Raw genomic sequence first — 9,278 nt, 5'->3', positions numbered from 1 at the left:
GTTTCTTTTCTAAACGAAAAAACCCTAATTTTTAACCTGGGGCGGGGTAGTGTTCAGTTGATTTGACCAAGTGTTCATATTTCAAAAAGGATTATGCATCCAAAGGTCAAGCACGTCATATCCACATCAAAGGATGGATCATGGGAAACCACAATGGTTATTCCCCGCGCATCAAAAGGCTGAAAATGTGAAACCACAATGGTTATCCTTCATCCGCCAAGAAATGAGGCAGTCACAACCCTCTCAGCAAGTCAAGACAAAGTCAATATCATACGATTTGTTCAAATCAAAAGAATGAAAGAAAAAGTGAAAAAAAAGAAGAAGAAAGAAGAAAGCTCGCTAAGTCAAAAACTTGAAAACAAGTGACTTAGGCAAAAGTTAGAGCATCCCGCTGGACGACCAATTCAAAAGAATCAGTCCAGGCAAAAGTTAGGGAAATAAAAAAAAAAAAAGAGAAAGAGTGAAAAGTGAAAAGAAAGCACTACAAAGCAAAAGTCCTCAAAAATGAACAAATCTGTGTGAATACAAAAATGAAGACAAAAGGGTGACTGCTACTCCAAGAAAGCCTCATCAGGTCCTTAATGGCACAAAATCCTTTTGAGAGATGAATACTTGTGTTAAGTTAACTGAACATAGGACTGGAGAACATCACGAAGTTGGGGTGGGCTAAATAAACTTTGAGCCTAAAAATCTTTTTTTCTGAAAACCGTGAACCAGGCCACGTTACAACCCTCAAAAGTCCTAATTGAAGTAGGGTTTATTTCGAAAGCATACTTAAACAAGAAAGCGTTCCTGACTCCTATCGGTTATGCTGAAAACTTGTGTTGGTATCATATGCATACAAAAATCAATGTCATCTCTTAACTAGTGATTCATTCACAAGGTTTTGCGACATCGTTTTAAAAAAAAAAAAAACTTCTTCAAGACTTACATAATTGTTGCATTTTCATTATCATTCTCAGAATAAACATTTTTCTGCTTGTAAACATTTGTTTGACATCCAGGAAGTTTACATCTGATCATCAGTAGAAAACTAAAACATTGCCAGGGGCATGTTGTTTTCCCAGTATAATGCTTTTGCAAGTTTGATTACCATCATGGGGCAAATCTCGAAGACTCTGTCAAGTAAAACAATGCGCCAAGTTTAGTCAATCTGGGGCAGCTACGTCGAGATTTGACAAATCTCTCCAAAAATCTGTTGATCTGGGGCAGATTATTCCAAGTCTGCATGACGCCAAGGATCTCTATGAACCTTTTTGAGGTAGTTTCCTTTCATAGACCATGTAATCTGGGGCAAGTTTTGAATCAGAAGTTACCTTGATCACCTCATTAGCCTGAAGAACAAAGGTTGTTGCCATGATCAATCCAGAGTATGTCACTCTCTACCAAGAAGTTTTGAGACAACGGTTGACTGTTGGGTTTTCTTTCTCACCTTGTGCTGAGTTTTGAACTAAAATCCCCCGCATGTTAATTTGTTTGCTTTGATGTTAACTTCTTATTTCCTCTGCAAGTTCAGAATGGAGATTTTCTCCAAAGAAATTTTCTCTGATTCCCCCTAATAGAGCTTGATGTGTTGTCCAACCTTTTTGATAAGAAGAAGATTATCTGTAAATTCCTCGCAGAAATTGATAATCCCCACTGAGTTTGTTCTTCGTGGAAGAATTTTTCTTCAGTGTTCCTTCTCAGCTCATTTATCATGATGGAATTAATCCCCAGTTGAGTTTATTCCTCAAGGGGCAAAGCTTTGTTTGACCTTTTCTATCCAGCTTGTTCTTGGAGTTGAACTTTGGTCTCTTACAATACTATTTTGAACCTCTCTAGGCTGGGAAACCTAGATTGAGAAGGCATTTATTTTGCACCTCTTGAGGATTATGCTTTCCTCTATAATGGAGAACTTGTTTGTGATTGATGTTCCTATCAGATATTGAAAGATTTATTTTCCAGCAGTGATGTTATTGCACTCCCTTGGAATTTGTGCTTGAAAGCAAGGGGCAGGTTTTGACTTTGAGCAACTTGTGTTATCCCCATCATGTTTTGGTTGACAACAAATTGAAGCCTCTTTATTTGAGCAAGTTTGTGCGTCTCCACATATCAATCTTATCTTCAAATCAAGTGATAATCTCTCATACTTTATGAACTTCTTGATTCCCAAATGGAAGAAGCTCAACAAATGGCAGTCTCTTTCAGCAGAAGACAGTTCGTTCCGCTTAAGGATTTCTCGACAGGGTCGGCAAATGGCAGTCTCTTTCAGCAGAAGACAGTTTGTTCCCTTTGAGATAACGGATGGCAGTCTTCTTCATGAAGACAGTTCGTTTACAGTCAGCAAATCGTTTAAGAATTCTTATTTTAAAGTCAGCAAATGGCAGTCTCCTCTGTTTGAAGACAGTTTGCTCACTTTTTCCTAAGATGGGTCAACGAATGGCAGTCTCTTTCAGCAGAAGACAGTTCGTTCCGCTTAAGGATTTCTCGACAGGGTCGGCAAATGGCAGTCTCTTTCAGCAGAAGACAGTTTGTTCCCTTTGAGATAACGGATGGCAGTCTTCTTCATGAAGACAGTTCGTTTAAGAATTCTTGTTTTAAAGTCAGCAAATGGCAGTCTCCTCCATTAGAAGACAGTTTGCTCACTTTTTCCTAAGATGGGTCAACGAATGGCAGTCTCTTTCAGCAGAAGACAGTTCGTTCCGCTTAAGGATTTCTCGACAGGGTCGGCAAATGGCAGTCTCTTTCAGCAGAAGACAGTTTGTTCCCTTTGAGATAGCGAATGGCAGCCTTCTTCACGAAGACAGTTCGTTTTGCTTAAAGATTCCTCAGCAAAGTCAGCAAATGGTAAGTCCCTTCATCAGAAGTGACAGCTTGCATCCAGTTCCTTTTCTCAAGCCATGTCCTTGAAGAAGTTGATCTCTATTCTTAGCGGCAACTTATTGTTCTCAGCAGCTTATCGTCAACCATTGAGGCGATAATTCAATTTTCTTCTACCTTCAACTATTGAGTTGGTAGCTTATCGTCAACTATTGAGACGGTGATTCGATTTTCTTCTACCTTCAACTATTGAGTTGGTAGCTTATCGTCAACCATTGAGGCGGTAATTCGATCTTCTTCTACCTTCAACCATTGAGTTGGTAGCTTATCGTCAACTATTGAGACGGTGATTCGATTTTCTTCTACCTTCAACTATTGAGTAAGAGGATGGTCCACGAATCAAAATCTTATCGTCAGTGGTACGGCGGTACATCTCTTCATATCATCAGTGGTACGATGGTGTGTTTTCTGTTGACGCAAGATTGGAGTTCTGATTCAGGATGCATACTTTCTCATCCCCAGTGAAAGAGGATGTTCCCCTTTTCTCACCTCCAGCGAAAGGTGATGCTTTAACCTCTCTGGTGCGAAATGTTTTCCCCAGAAAAGTTTCTTTTCCCACCAAAGTTTCATCTCTCCAACAAAGTCTTGCCTTCCCCAGTGGATTTATGCCAGCAAGACATTTGTTTTCCCCAGCGGAGTTATAGCAAGACATTTGTTTTCCCCAGTGGAGTTCCTTTTACTCCCCAATGTTGTCATGTTTCATCATCATCATAGGCATTCATTAACATTGCATTGCATCTTAGGATCAAAAATTGTGTTTTATATATTTAAGTCTCTTCGATCTTGTCAAAACGAAGATTTCCAATCATCGTATCTCCAAAATCGAAGAAACTTAAATAGGGGCATCTGTCATACCCCAATTTTTGACCCTAAGATCCTGTATCATTCATATCCCAATCATTAATCAAGAGCTTCACTTGGAAGTTTTGTTTGTGGTGTTGCACTCACCTCATCAATAAGAGGGACCATCAAGCACCAATGATTGTTTACCTTGTATGCATATTATACTAACCCAAATACCAAAAACATCGCTTTGTTTCTTTGTAGGCTTTTGTTTTGTAGGTATCAAGCCAAGACATGCAATAAACAAGGCATTTTTCACATTTTTGACTGATGAAATCGATTTCCCTACTGGGTAAATCGATTTCCCTGCAGCAATCTTCAACAAAATCACATTCTGGACAGCATGAAATCGATTTCCCTCCTGGGTAAATCGATTTCCCTAGTGTATTTTGCGCCAAATTCTCTTCTGGAACAGAGTGAAATCGATTTCACTCATGGGGAAATCGATTTCCTTAAGGCGAAATTCAAAAAAATATAAGGAAGGAAGCTTGACATCATTTTGGCACCTTTTTATTTGATCATTGTACCAATTTTCCACCTCATCAAAATTAACCCCTTCATTAAACCCACTTAAACCTCATTTTTCCATTTCTTACCATTTAATTGCCACTTTAATCACCAATTAAACACAAGCTAATTACCAAATGCAAAAAGACCAAACTACCATTACTCTTGATCTCATCCTATAAATAGAGCCCACTACTCTCTCATTTCTCAAGCTTTGAGAGCCAAAAAACCCCTTGCAATTTCTCTCCTCATCCCTATCAAATTCACCAAAGCTCTTTGTTCTTTCATAAAGTTTGTGAGTCACACCTTAAACCTCACAAACTTTGAGCTAAACCACCATCTATTTCACTCTTTTTTCTTCAATTGTTGAGAGATCAAGATTTGTGTTGGTGATTCTTGAAGTAGATCTAAGTTTTGTTCAAGATTTGGTAATTTTCTTCACCCTTTTTGTATATCACAATGTGATTCTTTGTTGTTTGTGTTCAATGCATCTTTGATGCTATATTGGTGCTATTTGTTGGTGATTTGATGGAAAATTCGTGCTCTAATTGATGTGTGATCATAAGGTGTTTGTATATTTGTTCAAGTCAAGTTTCATGCCTTTAAATGATGTTTTTGATGAAATTTACACCGATTTCCTGCTGAACGTAACTTGTTTTTTTTGAAAACTGCACTATGGAAATCGATTTCCCCTTGCATGAAATCGATTTCCAGCAGGCAGAATGTGGTTTTTTGCCTTTTTTGTGCTTGTTTTGGCTTCCTTCTTCCTACACTTCATTAATATCATTGGATCTAGGGTGTTGATAGGTTTGAAATGGCCTAATCCACCAAAATGGATGAATGATATTAATGATAGTGTGAGTTGATTATCTTTTGTGTTTTCATTCTTATTTTCATCTTATTTTTCTTTTGATCGATGAAAGTCTTAATATCTTGAGAATTCTATGGATTCTTGATAAAGACTAGATCAATTTGTTTTCATTCTTATCTTTTCATCTTATTTTTCTTTTGATCGATGAAAGTCTTAACATCTTGAGAATTCTATGGATTCTTGATGAAGACTAGATCAATTTGTTTTCATTCTTATCTTTTCATCTTATTTCCTTTTGATCGATGAAAGTCTTAATATCTTGAGAATTCAATGGATTCTTGATAAAGACTAGATCAATTTGTTTTCATTCTTATCTTTTTTCATCTTATTTTCTCTTGATCGATGAAAGTCTTGATATCTTGAGAATTCTATGGATTCTTGATAAAGGCTAGATCATTTCTTCTTCTCCTTCTTATTTCTTTTGATTGATGATCTTGATACATGGAGAGTTCTCCTACATTTGTCCCGACTCGATAAAAGATCAAATATGGAAGAGAATTGTATGCGGTGATTTAAGACTTGTGGAGGTATTTATCGTGTAGTCGCTATGATTTTTATCAAGCTTCTGATAAACCTCCATTGAATTTAAATCCGAGTACATCATTCACTCACCATCGATCTTCATTACTAACTTTGATAACATACTTGACAAGTTTCAAGATGGTTATCTTTAACATCTAACCACTAACTTTAATTTCCGCCATTTATTATACCGCTCTTTATATTTCTCGCTTTATCGTTTTATTTTATCATTTCATCATATTTACATTCCGCCATTTTCTCTTTGTCCATTTGGACGTTTACAATTCCGCTATTTTCTCTTTGTCCACTTGGACATATGTTTATGCTTCCGCTATTTTCCTTTTGTCCACTTGGACCATACTTTACTTTTATGCTAAAACACTAATAAATAACAAAAATCTAAAAAACACCTAAGGCTCTCTTTGGACTATTGGTTACTATCCCTAACATTTTGGAGATTCGGACATATGGACCTAGTGCCTCTGGACCCTTATGATATTGTTACTCTGCTGTTATTCTGTCTGTTTGGCATTGGATTGTTGTCTGTTTGTATGTGCAGGTATTTCCTTGAAAGTCCTTGATGGTTAATTCCAAGGCATTGAGATAAGGATTTTACCCGAAAACAGCCGTTACTCTGCCCGATTTTCGTCAGAATCTTAATGTGCTTAATGCAAAGTGGTGCTAAGATAATAAGTTCATCTGGATCCCCAAGTGATAATGTGTTGGTTTGGTATTGATAAGTCCAAAGGAAGGGAAATCTACCTTGACTCACAATGTCAAGTGTTGGCTTCTTATTTCGGTTAGACCGTTCTTTTCCTTAGCTTTTATTTTACGCAATAGGATAGCCTCTTCATCTCCTCCCTTTCTTAAATTTTCAAAATCTTCTCCATTTTTCCAAAACCTTCTTATGTTTGCAACCTTTTCAAAACCTCTTTCTTAAAAATATCTTTTGCCCTTAGTGGCTTTTCTTCAAAAGTTTAGACACCGTAATTGTCGAAACGAGTGGTTATACCCCACGATTTTGAAATTGATTGATATAATGAGATCTTTTCCGCGTGAGAGAGCTAGTGGCATACTCGTCGTTTTTATCCGAGTTGGAGCCCTTCTTTCATTAGCGATGCAAAGAACTCGTTTGTTCTCATGCTCAAGATCAATGGCTGAGTATTTCTCTCCGACGACGATAAAGTGTTTATTCGTTTTTAAAAATGTTTTCCCTTTTAAGCGGAACTACATTAGCTCTGACTTCTCCATTGCACCGAGGAGGTATGTAGGCCCAAAGCTAAACGCTTTGCCGAGCTTATTTTAAAAATAAAACAAACCCTTTTTTAGCACACACACACACACAGATTTTCAAAAAGGTTCCTGTGGAATACCACAGATATGAGGGGTGCTTAAAACCTTCCCCTCATATAATCAACACCCGTACCTGAGATCTCTTTCTTGTTTTAAAAACAAAACTTTGGGTTTTACGTTCTTTTCCCTTTTCCTTTGAAAAAATAAAGCGCGGTGGCGATTTCAAACAGAATATTGATTCGAGTCAATTTCATGGCTTCGACATCAGATTTTCCCCGCTACAGAAAAATGGCGACTTCACTGGGGATCCAGTTTTAAGTGTGTTAAGCCTATTTTTGTTTATCTGTGTGTTTTTATCTGTATATATTGTTGTGTGCTTTGTATGTTTATTTTCTTTTTTCTTTTTGGTGCTCGATGGTTCCTCTGTGATGAGATAAAGTTCTAACCCGGACTTTGGTGAGTAACTTGAGATAGGAGGTGGTAAGACCAATAGTCGCATGTCAGGAGCAATCCTTACCATGAGCGTCATATGGTGGAACCCCAATCAGTGGAGGCCTCATGGAAGGTAGTAGAGGTTGTTACGAACCATCGTGATAACGCTATTACTTTCACTAGTGAGTGTCCGTAGAAGCTGAATGGCCTAGAACCTTTTTAACACATCTAAGCCTTTTTAGGATGTAGTGCAGAAACAAGATCAAGTACCAATTTGAGCTTGTTGTCATGCGATACTACGCTCAGACGAGGTCTTTTTAGGCGTATTATTGGCGCCCATGAGCAATTGTGCGTGCCGGTAATATCCGATAGAAGATTGAAAACTCTGGGAACCTTTGTAGAACCCGATTGGCAGGTACAAAATTCCCTAGATCATACCTTTTGGGATGGTTAGACCCATGACTCCATGCTCGTGACGTCGAACCTTTGAACCTGTGAACTATGATCTTATGTGACCTTGCGTGCTCTTGATTGTGGTTGATGCATAAACCATGCATTCATGCATTCATGAAAACTCTTTTTCTTTTGATTTTCAAGGAACTTAGAGGTCTTTCCTTGTAAACATCATAAGTTTCATCAAACTCAATGGATCTTGGGTGTTGATGGGGTGAAAACTCTAATCCACCAAAATGGATGATTGATTTTGATGATAACTTAATCGAAGCTTTAGTCCAATGTTGAGTGTTTTCAAGTTAATATCTCAAGTTCCTTGAAACTCAAAAATAAAAAACAAAAAAAACAAATTATTTGCATTGCATGCATCATTCTGCATTTGGTCCTGCTTTCTAAAGAAATTCTCCAGAGCCTTATTTCCTTTCTCCTGGTATCATCAGTACAACACTCTTGCTAAGAAGAAATGGAAAGTATCAAACAAGAGATTCTCGAGCTCCGTGAAGAGGTGGTTACTCTGAAGGCTGGTATGAAGCATCTAACTACTCTGGTTGAGGCTCTAGTTGCTGCCCAAGTCAATCCTCCTATGATGGAAGAAAGGATGGCAAAGGTCTTTCTTGAAACTCTGAACTTGTTCTTTCCCAAGGGGACAGTAGTCAGTACACCTGCTGACTTCCACAGAGAGGTGGATATGAAAGCGCTTCTAGAAAAGGATGTCCGAAAGGAATGTTTGTTTGAAGAAGGTAACTCAGCTGGTAGTGTGAAGAAGTTTGGTAATGACTTTTCAAAGAAGAGAATCAGGGGAGGAAACAATCATCATCAACATCAGCATGTTTCCTATGTCATTCTTATATCCAATTCAGTTTATGCAATTCCAGATTATCAACAGAGTACTCGTCAACGAGCTCCTCCACTGAACGAGCAAAATCAATCTCAAAGGGGAATTTTGATCCCTTCCCCATGACTTACACAGAATTATACTCTGCTTTGATTTGTAAGAATTTGGTTCAGACAAGGTCACCACCTCCAATTCCAGAGAAGATTCCTTGGTGGTACAATGCTAATGTCACTTGTGCTTTTCATCAGAATGCTCCTGGACATGACTTAGAGAATTGTTGGCCTCTAAAAAATGAAGTTCAAAGATTAATCCATGCTGGTATTTTGACTTTCCAAGATGTTGGTTATGATGTTCAAGCCAATTCTTTGCCAAAGCATGATTGAATCACTATTGATGGAAGCCTGAAGTTCAAAAGATGTGTCGTTCAGCATATGCCCATATGGAGAGAGTTTTTCTCAGTTTTTAGTATTCTTATTGATTTCCATTTGTAATATTTCTTGTTTTTCAATGCATTGCTTGCATGTAGAAACTTGTTTATTTTTGAATGTTAATGCTAACACAATGATAATGTTTGTCTTGAAGTAATCCATTCGTTTCACTCATGTTTATTTGTTTTTATGCATTATGATACCAATTACTTTCGCCAAACTCTTGCTTATGCAA

The sequence above is a fragment of the Vicia villosa genome, unplaced genomic scaffold (assembly GCF_029867415.1).
Source record: "Vicia villosa cultivar HV-30 ecotype Madison, WI unplaced genomic scaffold, Vvil1.0 ctg.004743F_1_1, whole genome shotgun sequence".
Lineage (NCBI taxonomy): Eukaryota > Viridiplantae > Streptophyta > Magnoliopsida > Fabales > Fabaceae > Vicia > Vicia villosa.
Note: the sequence above shows the minus strand (reverse complement) of the source record.